Source organism: Odocoileus virginianus, chromosome 26, assembly GCF_023699985.2.
Source record: "Odocoileus virginianus isolate 20LAN1187 ecotype Illinois chromosome 26, Ovbor_1.2, whole genome shotgun sequence".
In the NCBI taxonomy this organism is placed as follows: Eukaryota; Metazoa; Chordata; class Mammalia; order Artiodactyla; family Cervidae; genus Odocoileus; species Odocoileus virginianus.
Genome location: NC_069699.1, coordinates 27,465,705 through 27,488,319, shown reverse-complemented (window position 1 = coordinate 27,488,319; position 22,615 = coordinate 27,465,705). Strand labels below are relative to the sequence as shown.

General features: G+C 40.6%; 1 protein-coding gene across 15 annotated transcripts in view; it reads right to left on the bottom strand.

The window, feature by feature from the left end:
- FOXP1 (forkhead box P1) overlaps positions 1–22,615 on the bottom strand; it is a 615,660-nt gene that overhangs the window by 336,455 nt on the left and 256,590 nt on the right. The window contains exon 1 of one of the 15 annotated variants that reach the window (XM_020910344.2): positions 3,506–3,683. The exons of 13 other annotated variants lie outside the window; for them this stretch is intronic. The gene's annotated coding sequence lies outside the window, so the exon portion shown is untranslated. Of the gene's footprint in view, positions 1–3,505; positions 3,684–22,615 lie in introns of those variants that run through there. One more of the 15 variants, XM_070455675.1, reaches the window with a different exon arrangement.

The window sequence follows — 22,615 nt, the reverse complement described above, 5'->3', positions numbered from 1 at the left end:
GTCTGTATCATTACTAGCCTAGAAAAATCAGAAATCAACAACTAGGAGAAAAATCTGTATTTCATTTTTTCAAAAACATAAAACTTTCATTTCCAAAACTGCTATTAAAATAAAAAACCACTAGGCCTTATTAAATATAGCAAATACATATCTGCATGTTTACCAGCAGCACAAGCACCAAAACTAAAATAAAATTATTAAGTAATGCTTTTCAGTTAAAAAAATAAAGAGATGAAAGAAAAAGATTGCCCTGCAGCCTACTTGTCACCTCTCAAAAAAAGAGTCAGAAAAATAAATTTCATTTTTTCTTTTCCCCTTTTTTTGCAAGTTCCCTATTAGTTTTAGGTTTTTAAAAGTAAACCAGGAACACAGTAAATAGAAATTACTTTTTTTTTTCCATGTCATTCTCCACACAGGCAAGATCCTGTGACACCAGAAACTGTTCAAAGTGTGGTTTCTTAACTACTGTATGCGGTAATGTATTTACCTAAAGTTGTTTGATGACCATAAAGACCTTGACCAAGAAATGACTTTTCAGCCAAGATGGCTAGGTTAGAAAACTAACGCACCTTCTTCTTCCTCTACGTCCCCAATCTCCCCCTATTCTCCATTGGGAATTTCACTCTGTAGACCCCCTTTTAATACAGTGCTCAATTTCATAATTTATATATATATCTGACCCCTAATTTAACAAATGTGATTTTGCCAGTTGGTAGAGCCTCACTGGAACAGGGATACAGGTAAACATGGACGTGTGATTTTATTTCACAGGAAGCTAAATGAACGACACATGCTCTGTGTTTTCCCATTAAAAATATTTCTCCTTCTTCTTTCATGGAAGCTCAAGGAAATGATATGCATCAGGATTTCAGCACTGTATTTATTTTGTACACGTATACAAGAGACTGTGAAAGCCAGCCACCATATTTCATTTCAACCTTCAATCCAGTGACTGCCAGTTGAGAACCTACTGTGTGTCAGCGTCCCTGAGATGCACGGAGTTCCTGCCCCATGATGAAGGTGGCAGTTAGGAATTTCATCTCTGGCTAGAGCAACCTCCTCTTCAAGTCCAGAAGCATGTTTCAAACCTTCCATCCTTCCAGATACCCCATGAAATGACATATCCTTCATTTGAGAAAACAGAAAGTCTCAAGGGGCCTATTTCCAAGAGATTACTGATCTCTTTAACCCGTAAAGCTTAACTCATGTGGGCTTTTCTGTCTTGCTTTTCAAAGATGTCCTAGAATAACAGAGCTATCTCAGTACAAACTCAACTAGCTGAAAAATGATAACGCAAGGGTCGCTTCATATTTTTGCACTCAAGACAAGAAAATCCACTTAGAAAACAAGCTCAAAGTGTTTCTGCACCTCGCTTCCTGCTTTAAATATTTCAAATACTGAGTCAAGTTTACAGAAAGAAAGAGGAAAGAAAGAGGGAAAGAAAAGTGAGAAACGAAGGAAGAAAAGAAGGGAGAAAAACAGGGAGAGTAAGCCGGAGGCGGGAAGGAAGAAAATTAGAAAAGAAAGAAAAGGAAAACTATTGTGTAGTAGAAATCTCTGGGACCAGAGGTGACCTTGGCCATCACCCAGGTTTGCTGGTTTACAAGGACCACGTCCTTTCTTTTTCTCTCTGTCAAAGAAACCTACCACTGTGGCTCCACCACTACCCATTGTCCCCTCCTATTGCTGCAAGGAACATTGTGTTTCCTTTCTTCCCACCATCTGGGACCCTCAACTAAATCAGAGGGACTGACTTTTGGGTCCATTCTAGTAAGAAAAATCTGAAATACTCTATATGAAGTAAGCCACACGGCGCAGGCGAACCTGGCGAGGCTTGCCCGTGAAATGACTTCAGGCTGGCAGCCCCCCAGCAACTCCACGTTGGCCCATCTCATTTAGAAAAAACCACTCTCTTACCTTAAAGGAAAGTAAAACCCTGGTCATGGTCATGTGAAAATATTTTATAGGTATCCTTTAGCAGGCTTTAAATGTTGAAACCTAAAAACAATATTTGCTGTTTTCTCTTTGAAGCTCTAACAAAGCCTTTGTTTTAGATTTACCTTGAGTGTGTGCAATAAGAGTTAATAATCAAATCCGTCCCAACCCCCACAAATGTTAAACAAAAAGATAAAAGAAATGCAAATAGCTATTGTCATGGAAAGTTAAAGTACCTGTCTGTATTTTTAAGTGAAAACTATTATCTCTATCAATCAAAATTTAAGAATACAATAGCGCTAATCACAGAAGGTGCTCTGACGGAGTTACTTTTCCTCATTTAAAAAAAGTGTTTTTCCCCTTAAAAACAGAGCATAAAAGTCATATACTTACAATTAGATAAGGTATTTGTAATTTTATTATTGAAAACCTTCAGCAGCCTCACTGTTAATAAATGTTTCTAAGTCTCGAGACTGATTTGTACCTATGAAGATCCAAGTCCCTACATATTTTAATAAGGTTGATGAAATTTTATTTAAATTCTCACAGTTTCCAACCTGCGGGGGAACAGCACACTCTTCTGTTGAAAAGAGTTACTCAGACAGAGGCAACAGTTAACTGGCAATGAAGACTCCTTTCCAACCCTGGACACAATTCCTAGTCTCTGAAATATCTTTACATAGGACGTACCTTCCCTTGGACGGCTCATCCTTCTTAACTGTGGCAATTTATTTTTGAAATTATCACACGATTTCTACCACCATTCCCCAGAATGATCAAAGCGTACAGTGTATGCCTCTTTTTTTTTTTTTTCTTAATTCACTTTTAAAAGGACTGGATGAGACCCTGAATATTGTGCTTTCTAAAGACAGTATAGGAACAAAAACTAGCAAGACCCCAGATAGTAAAACAAACAGCTCAAGATTAAAATTCCTAGAGCAAACAGTTAAGCCAGGATGCCATTATGCAGGCTGAGCCTGGATGGATGTCTCCTCCACTGTGGGGCCAAGAGGCTGTCATCTTCCCCACAGCAAGATCAGATTTCCTTCCCCCCCAACCGCCTCTCTGAGCAGCACGGCCAACATCTCCAGTGTGCTATTAATATCAATGAAGAGCCGATTCGATTTCCACTGAAGAAAACCCTTCCTATTCCGGCACAGACCTTCGGGGAGGACCCTGGCCCGGGTGTAGACAATACAGCGGCAGAGTTTCCCTGCCTTCTTATAGTTCGGTCTCGCACACTGTTTGAAAGCTTTTAGCAAACAATGGCAGCATTATCTCCAGGAGAGTTACAAAACAGGATTAGGACAAAGAATAATAAAGCTGTTCCCTCTCTCTCTCCTCCCTCTCTCCCTTTTCTCTCCCCCGCCCCCCCACCCTAGTTCCCAAGCCTCTCTCTGCCAGTCGCACATCTCAGCCCCATTTCCTAGGAGGCACCTGTACTTGTCTATTTCAACGCCGCCAACAACTGACAAACGGCCCAGGAACCAGATCCGGAGAGCGGCAAAGTAGCCTCTCAACATTTGGAAAACGAAACAAAAGTATGAGCCTTGGCTTCGCACACACTTACCCGTTCATGGTGAGGAAGGGAAGCTTTAAGGGGCCGGAGAGGCGATTTTCACACAACGGAAGAAAGTTGAGAGTTGGTGAGGGAGAAAGTGCAGGCGCTGGGAAGCCTGCGGGCTCTCGGGGCTCCAGGGCTGGCGGCAGTGTGAGCAAGGACTGAAGGTATGTGGGCTAAACACAACAAAAGCCACTGCCTTACTCTAGATTAAATATGCAGGAAGAGGCCCCTTTGCATAAACACAAACACTCAGCAAATGAATAACTGGCTCAATCAGACGCCCGCTGTGCCTTCTACCTGTCCTCCCCGACAGGAGACACCGCCTGTTCCAGGGGACAAGGACTAAACAGAGGCAGTTAAATGTTCTGTTGCTATAATAACAATTAAAATGAATTGCATTCATTAGTAATTAAGAACTCACCCCTGGGGGGGGGGCAGTATGGGGCTGGAGTGGGCTGGGGTGGGGGGAATGCAGGGTTCTTTTATCTCCAGATACTCCAAAAAGAACTTGGCTTAAGATACAGCAGTGGAGTTTTACTGAAGCTTGCATTTAGGTCTCTAATATTCAATGAGAGGTTTAAACAATCAACATATTTTTCAGCTACAGTTTAAGGTCAGAAATACACCTCTTGTTTCTCTGATTTGCCCCATTATAAACCAATCCCTGTGAGTCTGTACCTACAGAAAAATCTGTCTCATTTATGTATAAATATTTTCATATATAAAATATATACATACATACACAAATATGTACAGGCATATACACATACTCTCACATATAGTATTCATTCATATCTAATTAAAGAGAAAAAACAAAAAAGTATCCCTTTACAAAACTCTTTATAGTTCACTAATGATTTAAGAAAAATAATTTGAGTCTTCCAAAAATACACCCCAAACGTCTGCCTTTCAAATGTCATCAATCCATGACCACTCATTTAAAAACATTACCCATATATTAGAAAGAATGCTTTTAACTGAGTGGCCTCAACCACTTATAATTTCAATTAAATAACATAATTACAGTCAACAATTTTCTCCATTTCGGCAGAAAATATGCCATACCTCAACATAATTTGTCCTTAGAACCGAGGAATTTAAACATGAGGAAAAACATGCGGGCACTAGGAATTCACTACTGCATTTTCTCAGCTTATGGAGTTAACTCGCACTCACCTCTAACCTCTGACTGCATGTTCCAGCTACGTGTTGGTCTTAGTAACTTAATTATTTTTTAATAACTTTTGCAGTATTAAATGATTTCGATTGGGACATAAATAAGATTATGTTCGCCTACTTCCTTTTAATGCCACATATGACTTTGGGGGCAAATCTAACACTGCTGCTCTATAGGATGTATCTATATTATTATTGGACCAAAAAAAGGGTAGGTCACAGATTTTTCAGAGCCTCAGAGGATGTACCATAATTATGCCAGCTAAGGGAAATAACAAGGTGGCTTTCTATTTTCAAAGTGAGTTTTATTTTACTAACACCACGCTGTTTCCTAGCTATATCACTCTGCCCCAAAAGGAAGAGAATATTACTGAAAAGTTTTTTTTTTTTAATTGTGTCACAAACCAAAAAGCCAGTCTTAAACATATATTACAGTATAACACAAAGAGAAAATCTGAAAATTCCCAAAGCCCCCTGAAATAAAACACAGGTTCTTTAAGAGGGGTCCCCAGGAAACTAAAGATGCTATTCCATTCCCTGTTTTGTCTTGAAATGACCTTCCAAGTCAGGTGTTAGATAACCCACTTTCATAGACGATAGTGATCTAACCTTGATGCAAATAAACCATAGAACAAAATTTAATCAGTATATCACTGTGAGAAAAGCCTTTGTCCATCCCAATGGAGCTTCTAATGACTGTTTTGGCAGTTCTGGCGGGTAGTTATGCTTCCCAGCTCATCTATATCTCATACTGGTTGAGCAAGCTAATGGAAATGCTGTTAGTGGAATCCAATATTAATGCTCTGTATCGTGCAAACCTGGATGCAACTGAATATATTATACAATTATAGGTAGTATCTAATTCCATAGGTATTAGATACTGTCCTCGAAATTAATATTTTAATGAGGACAGTGAAATAAAGACGACAGTTCAGGTAAGGGATCCATGCGTTGTGGCCCCAGCTGAGCTCCTTGCCGCCACAGTGCTGGATCCCCGAGCAAACAACACAGACGGAGGGGCTGTGACAGAGATCTGTATGCAAGCTTCAGATGCTGAGTGACACATACTGATGCACAGAGTCAAAGATGTCATCCTCACGCCAGTGCCACTCACTGTAAGCTTGAGAGAGAAAGAAGAGGGGAAAATGGGGGACGGGGGAGGAGTTGCAGTCAGACCTCCAGAAAATAAACAGGGTGTACAGTTTCAAAGGCTGCAGACACAGACATTTCATTGTTCAAGCCAATTATCAGTGGAAAATAATAACAACAGATGGATTCAGAGTCACTGACTTTTCATATGCACTTCATCTCGGCGGAACAGATGATGAAACGCGAGAGCTATCTCAAAAAGGCAAAACATCTTTCAGTAAAAGAACTCTACGGTCCAGATGGGGACCTTCTAAGGCTGCTGATTATCTTCTTATAACGTTGTAAGATAGACTTACTAAAACATTTCAAGAACTGATCAGATATGATGCGTACAATGGCTTCATTATTGGAAGGAGTTGCCTCAGACTTATGACTAAACCAGGCAGAGATTTCAATAAGGTTAGGACTCTAAGTTTCCTGTTTTCTCATTGGGGACCGCAGGTTCCAACTAAAAACTGGAAATTTGTGCACAAGAGGAGAATAAAACATCACCCAAGTATCCTACATTTGTGCTCTTCTCTTGTTTGAGCAGAAGGAAAAGAAAAAAAGAGAGACACACAAACTGGGACTGTGAAAAGGACATTAAATTATTCTGAAGCATTCCATCACGATGGGAAAAAAGAACTCCAAAGCAATTCCTTATTAAAAGCATTCAGTGATAAAATATCATCCTTTACTTACATTTAGAACATTTTAAATATTCCTTGCCACTGGTGACTGCAAAATATAATTTGCTTTCAGTAGGAAATAAATATAAATTTCAATGATGGTGTGAAAAAGTTGTAATAAATGCCAAGCAAACACGAAGGCAAAAACCTACCAACCAACACCACAGCATTCCCACTTAACTTAAATATCACCGAGTCAGACCTGCAGATAAAATACAATAGGTAAACCACAACCTGACAACCTGCTATAAGAGAAAAAGTTAAAATCTCTCATCAGATAAACCTCATTCCTACTGGAATAACAATGTAACTGTACTGTCTGCATCCACCCATCTGCCATCAATTCTACCTTCCTAATTTTGCAAAAATCTCTGAATGGAATTAAAATATGGTTGAAGTCACTGTGCTAAGAAAAAGGAAGAGCTAATCTCATTATTTACTAACATACTTAACATTTTAAAATGTTTTTATGAACACACTGTTGACTTCACAAGTTTATAATGTAAGTAAAAAAAAAAAAATTTAAGAGCAAGGCTTTTCTTTCAAAAGACTCTGACAAAAGTAAATTCGGAGCAGAACATACAAGCATGAAGAAAATATCGCCAAGGGCCAAATTCTGCAACTGCTTTAAGAAGCAAACAAGAACACAAAAGATGTGTAATGCAACCATCTGGCTCGCCTCATACTTTATCAATGCCTCAACTTTCTCCCCCACCCCCTTAGCCAGCCCACACCAATGCCACAAAACCAAATGGCTTCACTTATGTTTCCTGCATGGCAAATTTACACAATGCACTCAGAATACAAAAGTTGGTTTTTTACACATAAACTAGTGTCTTAACATTTTTCCTCACTTGAATGATTTTGTTATTACTTATTCAGTGCAGGCCTTCTTCAAAAAAACATGCAGAACCTCACTGTGATAAAGATGTCTGCACCTGGATCCACTGGTTTAGACTCAGAAGAATCCCCCTGCGAAACCCTCATCTCCACTATTCTGTGTTTTCTGAGATAATCAGATACTAGATATGGACATCTGAGAAAAAGAACCCTAAAAATATCACAATTAAATCTTTACTTTTTTCCCCCGTTTTGCTCTACATTGAAGGATGTCTCCCTAACTGATTATTTGAGATGACCAGACTCACTTTTAGTCACTCTCCTTGAATGTCAGCATGCCCACTGCAATCTTTCCTTATTCTTGCGGCTTATTCTACACTTTACTGAGCAACTACAGTGGTGTCAGGAGCTGGCCGGACAATGAGTGACCTAAATTGCCATATTCCCATATGATAATAGAGACTGCCTGCTACATGAAACCAAGAATGCCACATTTTATAAAAAAATCTTCCACACCAGGTATGCTGAAGCATTGTATTTATGTACACACTTATCTGGGCAAGCAGATACACTAGATTTGAGAAGTCGTGGCACATCTGTAAGTATCCAACTGCTTTCAAAGAAAGGAATTAAGATTTTCAGCAAATCACTTTTGGGTAAAATTAATACAGACCAGCATAAATGATCCTCACAAACAGGCAACAATTAAAAATCACAATAATTAGGAAAGAGATAGCTTCACAGGCCAACTCCCGTCTCTGCTACTCCGCAGGGACAGGCCCCAGGCAGCAATCCTGGGCCAGGAAGGAGCTCTTGGCCAGAATTAAGACGTGCATGGTGGGGGCCACATCTGGTTTATTTCTGCTTTCTTGCTGACAATGGGTTTTCCCCTGCGTCCCTCTCCACGTTCCAGGATAAGAAGGCCTCGGCTCATTTCTCAAGGGACTGATTTTCGGTTCCCTTGTGGGTTCTGCCTGGGACCACAGAGGCTCCTGGTCTGGACAGCCCTGGTAATCTTAGGACACACACAGCGAATCCAGCCACCGGGTGAGGGATTCCGCTAATTATTTAAACCTGCAGTCACGTCTGGCCACCAGTTGGCAGATGCGGCTCGTGGCTGCCTACCAGGCCTAGGTTAGCACAGCTGGAGCCAGATGACAAGCTCTCGAAGACATTCTTCTCTGTGGCCACATCTGGCTCCTGGCGGCTTCCATCTGCGGTGAAACATTTTGTTTGGTTTTTCTGGGAAAGTTTGGGCAATAGATAAAACCAGTCAGATTAATCTTGACTGCATGCATTTCAGTTTGGGACAAAATATCAGAATATAAACTCCATGAAGGCAAGGACTTCATCTGTCTTGCATGTCGCATCTTAGTAGAAAACATGAGTTACACATGGTCACTGTTCAATAAATATATATGTAATCAATACTATGAATTAGCATGTAAGTTAAATAAAAACAATCCTGTACCTCAATTCAGCTCCTCTATCCCTCTATTGTATGTATAGCGGTAAACACTCTGGGTGCACGTAGAAAAGGCCCTCAAAGTGGCTCCAGAGTTGCATTTTACTGCAGGCACACTGACCCAGGGAGAAAGACACTCAAGGGTGAACCTGCTCACACAGTCACGAAGGGTGGGAAGACCTCCCAGCGATCTTTCCTTGAAAACAACCCCTCTCTCAGTATTACCCACACCCTGACTTTTTTAGCCCTTAAACTACAAAACTTGGCAGCTCTGTGCCCCCAGTGCTTACAACTGACCCGAAAGTAGAAGCTTACCTTTTGGCCATCAGAGAAATGCCAAACGATGAGGCAACTTTCCCTGGCTCCTTTTCATTCCATTTCCTTTCCCATGCCACTCTTCCTGAATTCTCTGACATTCGCAGGTCCCAGATCACTTCTATATTCAACTCTGACTCATCTTTTTTTTTTTAAGGTGTTTTTAAAATCAGTATAAGGCTTAAATTACACACAACAATATTCACCAATTTTATGTGTACAATTTCATAAGTCTTGACAAAAGCAATTTTGTAATCACCACTGCAATGTTACTGACATAGAACTTTCCCATCTCACAAAGCTCACCATCTACCCGAATCAACTAGAAACAGACTCAGAAATGCTGGTATAATTTAGAGCCCTATGAGGCTCACCCTCTCAGCTCCTTAGCTGGAAAGGATTCTGACACATATAGGACGCTATGTTAATACTGACGCTAGGGAGCCCTTCATCCTGATGACAGTAAAGCTCTGCTGAATGCCCCCAGAACCCGATAGAGGAGGAGGGACGTTTGGGAGGGGCGTGGCGTGGCTGCTTACATGTGATGCTCCTTTCCCAATACAGCAACTTAACTTTCCTAAAACAAGAATCGCTCAAACAGGCAGATGACTTTGACAAGCTCAGCATATGGTCTTCAACAAAGCAAAGCTACTCAGAAGTGCACTAGCTGAAGCTGTTGCCTGAAGCCACTCCGGCTCCCATTCCCTTCATGGAAAGCAGCGGTGGTGGGGGTGGGGTGGGGCCTTTTCGCCTGAGTCTGAGGGTCTGAAAGAAGCTCATAAGTCCATGCTGGGCAACTGGGGGTTCTCATCACCTGGGGAAGGAACAGCTCACCGTGTAAAAAGGTGGGCCAGGAAGACCCCTGGAATACCCCTAAAATAACTCTCCTCCCTTGTTCTGGATTTTTGCAATGACTTTAAAAGGCAGAGAACGCCTTTCCACAAACCCACAATCACAAGGAGAGTTGAAGACAATCAAAGGGGAAGCACCACAACAGGATGCAAAAGATACCAGCGGTCCTTAGCGAGAAAGAGGCTATCCTGTTAAAAACAACCAAAAGAAAGCAGAAAAAACCAATTAAACTACGGGGAAACCTTGGTGATAGTGGCGGGGGGTCAGGGTAAAGGTGGCAAGGCCCATCATGTAGAAGATGAATAGCTTTATTTCTTAATGCTTCCTTGGGCTGTTTCAGTTAAAACCCAGTATTCTACAGAATCGCACTCCACGGTACTATTTAGTCTTGGGCAACTCAGACCTCACAAGAACAGATTCAAGTCCAAGAGTTCAAAACTAGGCTCTGCTGCTTACTGGTCTTGTGAATTCAGGCAAGTTATAAAACTTCAGTTCTCTCTTCCTCAGTGTCCTTACCCACTAAATGGGCTGAATAACAATACAAAATGTGCTTTTGAGGAATAAATGCATTAACATACAAAAGTGCTTCAAAAAATGTGTCTGGCACATAATGAGCGATAAAGCAATGATATTATTGCTTTATTATTAACCAGGGATAATGTAACTAAATCTAAAACTTCCCATGCTTGATTTCTACCATCTCTACAAGCTGTTAAACATTTCTGATTCTGTGCCATGCTACAAGCTAGAAGAAAAGAGAGAATGTATATCCAAGTTTAAACTTAATGACACAGTGCTAAAATAAAATCAAAGTATTTATTCTTCCCTCTCAATATTAGCTGGAGAATTGCAGGTTTAAGATCGGGGTCTCACCTACCCCGGTGGAGGGTAAATCATTAGCTACAAGAGATCTGCCATCCAAGCAAGAGGCAACTGCTCAACCCACCAGCAACCAAAAAGGACTTTGGGGTGATGTTTAAAGAAGGTAAGAGAAGAATCCGGCCTGAAACCCAGAGATACTGAAACACATTTTCTAGTACTTTTCAAGTCTGTGCATATAGATTCTGTTACTGATTTAGGATCTTAAACAGTTTGTTTATTTTTTAAATGCCTTTCAGCTCACCTTTAATAACATGTTTCTTTGACTTGGCTGAACTATGCCTCAGAAGAATTACAAGCGGGAATAGGGCTGGGTGAAAGGTTCAGTGAACTAATCCACACCTGGTCCATGTAAAAAAAGAAAAAGAAAAAAAGGCTCATATTTTCCATATAGAAACAAGTCTCTTTATGTGAACCAGGCTTTCTTTTATTTAATTGCTAAGGCACCTTCCACACCACACAATCTTTCATGAGCTTCTTCAGTGGGTGGGGAAAAGGCCATGGGACCCCCAAACAGCCACACCAAGGAGCTTTACCAGGGATGATGATGATGATGATAAAGCACAAACCCCACTTAGAACAGAAAGTGATAAATTTATTTTAGGAGAAATTCCTTGACCAAGCTTTACCAATGACAAAAGACAAGGATGTTCCCCAAAAAACTGACTGGGGGCCAAATAAAATGTCTTGTATCTTCATATCAAAATTCAGGTTTCTTCTACAGCCATTGTATGACTCAGGCATTTCAGTGGAAGAAACAAGGCTTAGATGGGAAAAATTTGAGATGAGATATAAGAGCAAACACTCTGCAGAGCTGAAAGGCACCTGTGGGGGCGGGCAGGGGAGGGGTCCAGTCAAGACATTCCCTCCTGGGAAGTGGATTCAGAGTGTGACTGAGACCAAGTGCGTGGTGTGGCCAGAAGCAGAGACAAGAGCCTTTGACTCCCAGCAAGTGTGGAAAAGCCAACGGCTCCAATGGCTGTTGGAAACATCAACCATGCTAAAAGGAGATGCTGGAGTAGAATTCTGTGAACAGCAAGGGTGTAAGAATATGAACACAGGCATCACAAATGTCCTATAAATCGTGCCATTTTGTTGCTTCTGAACTTGAATTTAAACAAGCTAACTTTCTTCTAGAAAGTCATTCACTTCAGTGCTCCAGGCATCTTGTTTTTTCCCTCCCTTAGTTTTATTCTTAAGAAAATGCCTTTTAAATCAAGTCTGGTTTAAAATAAGTAGAAAAAGAGATTTTTTTTTCCCTCCGTAGGTAAGAGTAGTCAAAGTGAAGGGGAAAGAACATTTCACTAGACAACAAGAGTGGTTTCTACTCTCCAATTTATCCACCGCTGACTCTGCTAGAATTTCTAAGTCCCTTCCCTTCTCCAGACCTGTCTCCTTGTTGGGAAAAGGGTGTCAACTCAACTGGTACTCAGCGGTCGCCTGACGGAGCTGTTCAGATACTGAAATAGCCGTACACCAACTGGGAAACAGCCTGTGGCTCTCTGCCCCCAGCCTCTCCAAGTCCACACGTGGCCACTAGCCTTCCTGGGATGCTCAGAGGCACGGAAGCGACGTCCTGGCAGTGTGCCCCAGGGCTACGCCTGGTGTCCTTCCTGGGCGGCCAGCGTCTGTGCTGTGCCTGCTAGCCACACTGACCAACAGCCCAGATGCTCCGAGAAGTCCGTCTCCATGGATATGATGTAAGGACCATGAAGACCAGCTTACGGATGGAGGAAGACACTACCTGGGCCCCAGTGAGAGATGGGAGTCCTGGAACAAGCAGAACAATATACCTATGATGGACCCACCTTCCTCCCCAAGTTACTGTCCCCACTTGGAACACAGATGTGGGCCTGCAGTCAGGAGGCAAATCAGTGGAACCTTAAGGCAAACCTGAGGGCTAAATTTGATTTCAAAACCTAGAAAGAAATTTATCATTGTGAAACAGCTCTCAAAAAATCCTGAGCTCTGAGGGAAATTACGAACATGTAATCAAATTATATTTACCATGGAAATTTCTAATAGCTCAGACTTTCTACTCGGCTTTTACAACTCTTTACAGGTAGTTGTTCTCTACCCAATGTTCCAAATTTCTACAGCAGAGGTGAGGCATTAAACAAAGTGAAACGTACAAGAAAGCAAAAAAATTCCCATTATTGTTGTTTCCTTCAACCCTCCGTGCCTTCTTTGCCACCATTACTCAAAAGTCACTCCAACATCTTGCTGGCTGACATGACGCCATTCTGTCACCTGATCAGGTGTGGGGTACCACATGGTATGAATAAATACTTATCCACAACCGCATATTAAATGGGAATTCGCAAAGGCGAGCTCTGGAGACAAAGACGTTTCTATATAGAAATATTAACTAAGAATTTGAGTAAATGGCTTCACCGGAAAAAAAAAAGTTCTGAAGTAGCAATATAAACTATATTTAATAGTAACAAAAAATATTTTCCTTTTGGGAAAGCAATTTGGGCTTCTAAAAGTTACTGCCTTTCACGTGACTGAATTCTTCCACTTCCTAAAACACAGATGCGAGGCCCCCCAATTCTACCTTGTGAGAGTCCACTTTTTAGACCTGTCTTCTCCCAAATACAATACTCAAATAAAAAACTATTTTGAGGCTGTTTTTTCCTCCCCCCACCAACAATTGTTATTTTCTTAAGCGTTTGAGTATCACAAGTCCCAAAGAACATATGTTCCCAAGGAAGGGAAAAAAAAAACGGGCTCTAGAACTAATACACAATGAAAAATAAATTTAAAGCAGCCTTCTGGTCTGACATAAGAATATAAAAATGATATGAGCAAGAACAGCTTAGTTTACATACTTTTCAGTCACAGCTGCTGCTCTAAAACCACAATACCTTTAAAATGACATTTTAAGGAAACAGATACAGCAAGGCTGCAGCCGTAGCTGGATGAAGCTAATGCTGAATTCAAGGGGCTTTTCTTTTTATGCACTTACTTTATATAACCCTGTACATTGGCACAATTAAGAGGAAAAGAGAGAGTCACTTTTAAATAATGTCATGATAAATCAAGAGAATAACAAATAATTTTTAGCCAGTAAGATTCTTTTTTTTTTTCCTTTTTCCTTTAAAATCACCAGACTCAGACATCAAAACAGAGTTTCGGGGACAGAAGAAACAAGTCACTTCTTCTTGGTTAATATTTAATTGGGTGCTAAAGATTCCTTGGAGAGACCTCTGCACCTCCAGTGACAAGGCGCACAAGAGCCTCCTCTCTATGCAAGAGATTCAGGCCCTTCCCTGAATAAACGAAAATAACATACAATTAAATCAGACTGTTCAATTAATAAATTACTTCGGTGGACCTCACAGGCCAAGTCCTATTTAATTACATAATTTAAAAAATATTTGCACATTGCAATCACCGAAATTGGCTTTGAGGTTTCATAATACACACTTAACACTTGAGTTAGAGAACAAATTTATTTAATAAATGCAGGCCTAAGAGCTAGAAGGCCATACCACTCACATTGCAAAATCACTTAGCACATCCTCAGAAAAAGCAAATAAACTTTTCCACTATTTAGACGTGGGCTGCTGTTGAATGTCAGGAGAGGTTGGCTGATTTTCTTGTGCATTTTCTCTGTCATGTGTTGCCTGTAAATCTGACCATTTTGAGAGGTAATTAGAATACAGCTAATGGACAAAATGGTTCCAGTTAAAGATAAATTAAAGATAAACTAAGGTGGAAGATGTCAAGAACCCGGTAGTAAAACCCTCTTCAGAGTAAAACAAAGAGAAGTCGGATTACTGCCCCATTTTTCACTTCTTAGAATCCCAAAATACACCATAAATTAACAAGGTTCCTGAGTGTAAAGACGTGTTCCATTAGGGAAGCACACACAAATTCAGGGGTGAGAAGGACATTCATAAAAAGGATAGAATTACATGGTGTCCAAAAAGAGGGCAGAGACACTTTAAAGTGACTGCATTTCTTAGAGCTGCATTGGGGCCAGTGACACTGCCATTAAGTGAATTTTCCAGAAAACCACTTGATCACTTTGGCACCACAACTTGTTTAGCCCTCACGTTTTGATGGAAATCTCTGTCAGACACATATACTTTCAATAACCACTGTGTGCTTAATACCCACCATGTCCTCAGAGCTTTGGTGTGAGGCTAATAACTCTATTTATGCCGAAAGCCCCAGACCACCATAACAACGCTGTTATTTTCAGGTGTGGGTCTTCCCAACCTGCTGGGCCTCCACACGCCTGTTCTGCTCTGCTCCCCAAAACATCCAACTTCCTGCCAGTTAAAAAGGTATCAAAAACTCTGAACCTTAGGAAATGTAAATAACACTTAAGGAAGAGATTTTGGTGAGACCTTGAACTCTCGCTTACAGAACAAAATTCAGAGATTCACTTCTCAGTGCCCGAGTCCCCTTCACTTTCTTCCCCTTCACAATTTCTGGAAAGCACCGGCTACACTGGCATTCTCCACGGGCTCACCTCCCACACTTCCCCTGGTCCTCGCCGCGGCTCTGCTGCTGAGGTTACTGAGTTTCAAGTCTCTCCTGATTTGGTCCGCTGGGCAACTCTCTCTCCTCAAATCCTTCAACTCTCCAAGGGTCCTTTCTGGGCCCTGGCCATGCATTACCCGCCAGCTTCTTTGGCCCCCAAGTCCCCCTTCCACACCCCAAGGAATGTCCCCACCATCCACCCAGTAAGTGAGGCCAAACGTTACCAAGGCAGCTTTGATGCCTCGTCTGCCACATTCAATAACCAAATCTGTTCATTTGTATTTTTCCTTTTCTTCATCCTGACCAAGACTTACTAGCCCATACAAGAGAGCCTTATGTCAACTCTTACAATGGCCTTCTGGGTTTTTTTTTTCCTGCCTTTCTACTTAGTATCCTCAAAACAATCTACATGGAAGACACCTGATCTTCTAAAATGCAACTCTGCAAAGTTTTTTCAATTCTCAGATAGCTTCCTTTACTTTCATCTTACTATTTTGACACTGGGAGGGATGTCAAAATTGATGGAGCAGTTTTAATGCCACAGATTTCCCAGATGCATGTCCCACCCCTGCTTAAAAAGTTCTTAGTGTCCTGAAAGCCAGGAAGTCAAGGTGAAATGTACAAAGGTACTCAGAACACCCTTTGCGTTGGTGGCCCTGACTGATTGCACCTCTTTCTGCAACCCTGACTTCTATCCTACCATCAGCAGACACTGTAATAACATATAATAATGCATACTCTGCAGTCTCCCACCCAAAGTCTTGGCACAGACCACCAATCACTCTGTTCTGCTTCTCCTAGAGAGGACCCACCTGTCCCAACTGACTCACACATAAACAAATGCCACTTCCTTCAAGAAGTATTCTCTATTCTCTCTTGAGATCTATGACCCTGTGACTGGTTCCATTTGAATACACTGTTTGTTCCAGTATAGCAATGATTCCATTTTATTGCGGTGCTTTGTCTAATCAATAGTTTTGCCTGGTAACCTGGATGATCATTCTATTTAAAACCACTTCATATATCTCCTTTAAAAAATTTTTATTAAGGCATAATCAACATACATTATGTTAGTTTCAGGTATACAACTAATCTCTCCTTGAAGGAATAAAGTTGATAAATTCTACAAACAAAGTCAATGACAACAATTCTATGGTTCCTTCATAAAATCGCCTCTTCTTAATTCCTTTCCACACTAAAACTGTTCGGCAAGGTGACGTCAAGCAGATCACATCGGTGTAATATTTGTTCACAACACTGAAGATACTAGAAATGTTATCATGGATGATAATTATGTGAATGGCTGAGATATAATCTGGACAAAAAATCCTATGTTCTGTTGAAGTAAAATCACCTTACTATTCATAACACACTTCAAAGGAAACAGGATGAGCAGGGAAGCTATAAGGATTTAATCAAATAGACTTCTTATAAATAAGAATTGAGATTCACTATCCACCAAAATGCAATTACCCTCCCCCTACTGACAATGCCCTAATTTAGACTCGCACAAAAAAAAAGCTTTCAGGTTATAAGACAGTTTTACATTCAGGTCTTAGATGAACCTCAATGCCATTCACTCTTCCAGATCTGTCATCTGCTAAACTTCAGCTTTAATTATATCATCACCTATCCCACCTCCAGCAGCGCAAACGTTACAATCAATCTTCAAAACACTGGTAGAGGAACAGCCATGATGGGTCAGACCTGGTAATGGTGTTAAAACAAGATCCTGGCACCAGCCAACAATAGCGTCAGACTCAAGAAACGGCACCACTTCAGTGATGAAAGGATGGAAGCCAACCTCTGGAAATGTGAAATGACCAGATGGGATATTAACAAATAAGGCAACAGAACATTCTCTCTGAGATTGATATTTTCAGAGACCCGGAAATAAAAATGTCAGAGAAAGATGTGTCACGTAGGAGGAACTGGATGAAGGTGATCAAAAGATATAAATTCCCAATTATGAGACAGACAGCTACCAAGGAATGTAAGGTACAACATGATAAATATAATTAAAACTATATTATACATGAAACTGTCAAGAAGTAAATCCTATGAATTCTCATCACGGAAACTTTTTTCTACTTCTTTAATTTTTATCTATATGAGATGATATAGATGTTCACTATATTTCTTAAGATAATCATCTCATGATGCATGTAAGTCAAATCATTAAGCTTATACACTTTAAATGTACACCGTGCTGTATGTCAACTATATCTCAATAAATGTGGAGGAAAAATATAAGTAAATACTGACAGACATAACAAAAATAAAAACTGTGTGGTTTATAGTATAATGAGAGGTAACTTTTAAACTTCAGCTCTATCCCAAAATATCTATTTCACACTGTACATCAATGCCCCCATTGACCTGGCATCACCAATAGGTCACAGGCAAACTGTTTCAGCACCACTTACTGGTTGTGTGGCCTTGAATAAATCAATGGACTCAGGATCGGGGCTTCAGTTTCTTAACACTCAAAGGATAGAGTTGAACTGGAACTAGACGTTACTAAGAGGTCCTTCCAGTTTGAAGATTCTATGAATACATCACATTCTGAAGAGCAGAAATTGTACATATAATTTATAACTTTGAGCATTTATATATGCACTAATTTGTATAACATTTTAATTTATATTCCAGAAATGCTATCTGTTCCTGAGATTAGATACATACAATTCATAAATTATACAGATTTCAAAAAAGTTATACACACGTATTTTCTTTTGATAAATTTGTTCATTGAAAAGACATACTCAACATATTGCTTAGTCCTGAATATCAATTATTTTTCTTCTCCAACGCTGAGGTAATTCCAGTGCCTACAGGGACAGAGGCTTACATTAATGAGTAAAGCAGCCTAGAGAAGAATGAGAAGTTCTAGCCCAGGCCCCAGCTAAAAGGAGCAGTCACTCCACTGCGGACCCAGCGTTGTTCTACTTTTTTCATAAAACCCAGAAACCCAGCCTGTTTAAGGTGTGCTCTGTTGATATTTAAACACTGGAAACCAATACCGACTCAACTGGCCTGAGCTGTTAGATACACCCTGCCAGAAAGTGTGCCACCTTCTGTGACTTTGCAACCTGCAAACAGAAAGCACGCATGAAGCACGAAAGAAGGCCTTAAGACAGCTCAGACCACGGGGTGTAGGCTAAGCAAGTCAGACCACCACCACCAGCCTGGGACTTGCAGCTTCCTTTACACGGAGGTCCTATAATAAAATTTCCTACAAAATACATTAATTTTCATGAAACGTCTGTGAGGGGTTTGAGAATATCACCCTCGGTAAATGAATTCTTTGTGCACCAAATATCAGGTGGACTTTAACATTTCAAGATAAGAATGTGACGATTTTGATTCTGCTGACAGTGGCCAATAGCCCTGAGTGTATTCAATATAGAAAAATACTTTATTTAGCAGCAATATTGCTCTAGTTCTTGCTTTCAAACAGGGGGAAAACCCTTCTCTTTTTATTATACTGTTGGTTTGTTTGTTTGTTTGTTTTAATGTTAATACTAAGCAAACTGGCACACATTAGGAGGAAGAGGCCAACTGTACATGGAATATACCATTACCCTCATATTCAAAGCATAAAGAAATGTAATCTTCTGTTACCAGATATCACTTTAAAACCAGTGCTACACTGCAAAGGAGAAGCACTGCTAAGAAGAAGTCTGTATTCAGGAAAGCTGCCTTGTACTACCCAATGGATTCAAGGGGGGAGAAATTCATGAGCAAAAGCACAGAAAGACTACATAGAAAACAACAATCCAGTAATAACTGTAATCAAGCTTTCAATGATGCCCCCAAACAGCCAGTAGCAACGTGAGTTTTGAGTTCACCCTATGATGGCTGTGATGGCTGGAGTAAGGTGATGGCACTCGGACTTGTAACACAAAATGTGCAACAGTAATTCATGGGGGGGGGGGGGGGGGGCAGGGAATGTATTTTTAAAGGTGGAAAAGAGTAAATGAGAATTTGAAGTGAGAGATTATAGCACATGATTTCAGTCTAAGTAAAAACTAACAAAGTCTTCCTCTTTAAATTATCTGCTTTGAGAAAGCCTTTCTGGTCAAGTTCTCTAGGCATATGTCTTAGGTGGGCAAATATTGGGATAAATTTTAAGCAAATTCCAAACCCCCATGAGCAACTGAGAGGAAAGGAGAAATCAAAGGATGAAAGAGTTTAGGAAGTTGGGTTATATGAGGCTGTCTGGTACAGGAAGAGAATGAATTTTAAACCTGGGTTGACTCCCAGAAAAGACAGAAAGAGGTGATAAAGTCTCCCCAGCAGCAGTGGAAGTTGGAAGAAAAGGGGTAATTAAAGGAACACTTGATGTGTCCCAACACGACACTGTTCTTATTCCCATTTAACAGACTAGGAAGCTAAGATGATGCAAGATAACAAGGCCCAAGTCACACAGCTAATAAACAGTGTGGCACAGATTTGAATCCCACTGTCCTATCTAGAATGCAAGATCCCAACCACCATGCTTTGCTGCCTCTCAAACTTGCAGGACACAGGCCAGTATTGAACAAAAGCAGGTAAGGACCAAAAGGGAAGTAAGAGGACAAGAAGGATGTCTTCAGAAATTCTTGTAAAGACTGAGTCCTCTTAAAGGTGGAGAAGTAGAACAGGGAGAAGTGAGAGCCCGGCTGTCACTCCAAGGAAAGAAGTGAGGTAGAATCATGTACTGAAGCGGGTTTCCCAGCTGCAACTTGAAGGTCACCTGCTTTCCTTCTCAGCTGGCCAACTGCAAGAGAATTGGGCTATGTTTAAACAAGTACCCATGAATCATGACATCTGACCATCAATTTCTCAAAGTTATAAACAAAACAAATGGCCTACTATAGAGGGAAGTTCAATTCTACCATATTTAAGTGTGAACACATGCATGTACGTGGTTAAACATACATAATGTCATACAACATACTGATGACAAATTGTATCTGAAACTCACAAAATACATTTAATCTATATGCCAAAGCCTTTGACTGTGTGAATCACAATAAACTGTGGAAAATTCTGAAAGAGATGGGAATACCAGACCATCTGTCCTACTTCTTGAGAAACCTATATGGAGGTCAGGAAGCAATAGTTAGAACTGGACGTGGAACAACAGACTGGTTCCAAATAGGAAAAGGAGTACATCAAGGCTGTATATTGTCACCATGCTTATTTAACTTATATGCAGAGTACATCGTAAGAAATGCTGGGCTGGATGAAGCACAAGCTGGAATCAAGATTGCCGGGAGAAATATCAATAACCTCAGATATGCAGACGACACCACCCTTATGGCAGAAAGTGAAGAGGAACAAAAAGCCTCTTGAAGAAAGTGAAGGAGGAGAGTGAAAAAGTTGGCTTAAAGCTCAACATTCAGAAAACTAAGATCATGGCATCTGCTCCCATCACTTCAAGGCAAATAGATGGAGAAACAGTGGAAACAAGTGTCAAGACTTTATTTTGGGGGGCTCCAAAATCACTGCAGATGGTGATTGCAGCCATGAAATTAAAAGATGCTTACTTCTTGGAAGGAAAGTTATGACCAACCTGGATAGCATATTTAAAAGCAGAGACATTACTTTGCAAACAAAGGTCCATCTCTTCAAGGATATGGTTTTTCTAGTAGTCATGTATGGATGTGAGAGTTGGACTGTGAAGAAAGCTGAGTGCCGAAAAATTGATGCTTTTGAACTGTGGTGTTGGAGAAGACTCTTGAGAGTCCCTTGGACTGCAAGGAGATCCAACCAGTCCATCCTAAAGGAGATCAGCCCTGGGTGTTCATTGGAAGGATTGATATTGAAGCTGAAACTCCAATACTTTGGCTACCTCATGAGAAGAGTTGACTCATTTGAAGAGACCCTAATGCTGGGAAGGATTGGGGGCAGGAGGAGAAGGGGATGACAAAGGATGAGATGGCTGGATGGCATCACTGACTCGATGGACATGGGTTTGGGTAGACTCCAGGAGTTGGTGATGGACAGGGAGGCCTGGTGTGCTGCGATTCACGGGGTCACAAAGAGTAGGACACGACTGAGCAACTGAACTGAACTGAACTGAAATCACTCTTTTGATAATTATATTCAGCTCTTTCAAACTCAGGTGCATATATATGTTTATATTTTTATTGTCAAGATACAAAAACATTTTTCCTAGCAATATATTAAAAAGCAGAGACATTACTTTGATGACAAAGGTCTGTATTGTCAAAGCTATGGTTTTTCCAGTAGTCATGTATGGATGTGAGAGTTGGCCCATAAAGAAGGCTGAGCACCAAAGAACTGATGCTTTCATACTGTGGTGCTGCAAAAGACTTGAGGGCCCCTTGTACTACAAGGAGATCAAACCAGTCAATCCTAAAGGAAACCAAACCTGAATATTCACTGAAAGGACTGATGCTAAAGCTCAAGTTCCAATACTCTGACCAGCTGATGTGAAGAGCCAACCCATTGGAAAAGATGGTAGGGAAGATTGAGGTCATGAGGAGAAGGGGATGACAGAGGATGAGAAGGTTGAATGGTATCGACTCAATGGACATTAGTTTGAGCAAACTTCAGGAGATGGTGAAGGACAGGGAAACCCGGCATGTAGTCCATGACGTCACGGAGTCGGACATGACTGAGCAACTAACAACACCAACCTCCCCCTGCTGCTGTCTGGGTTTCTTTGATCTGAATATCAGCCTAAGAATCTCTGGTCAGCTGGAACATGACTTAACGATCCACTTGGTTACAAAGGTTGAAACAGTTGGAAAGGTCAATCTAACCAAACAACGCAACCTCCTTTAACAAAGTCTAGACCTTTCAAACATCACAACACTAAACTGCCCCAGGGTACCAAATATTGGGATTACAAAAGCAGCCAGAAAATCCATTACAAAATGACAATAAGCATACAGATATAAGTATTTTAAATGTAAAAGAAATAAATTCTTCAATCAAAAGACACAGACTAGCTAAATGAATAAAAAAACAAAATCCATCAATAAGCTGCCCGCAAGAAACTCACTTTAGATTTAAGACCCACAGAGACTGAAAGTGATGGGATGGAAAAAGATATTACATGGAGCGGATACCAAGAGAAAGCTTGGGAAGCTACTTATATCAGAAAAAATACACTTTAAAACAGAAACTGAAGTAAGAGACAAAGAAGGGCACGGCATAAGGATAAAGGAGTCAATTCAACAAGAGGATATAAAATTTGTAAATTTTTATGCACCCAATATAGGAGCACCTGAGCATATAAAGGTGACATTAATATAGTAATAG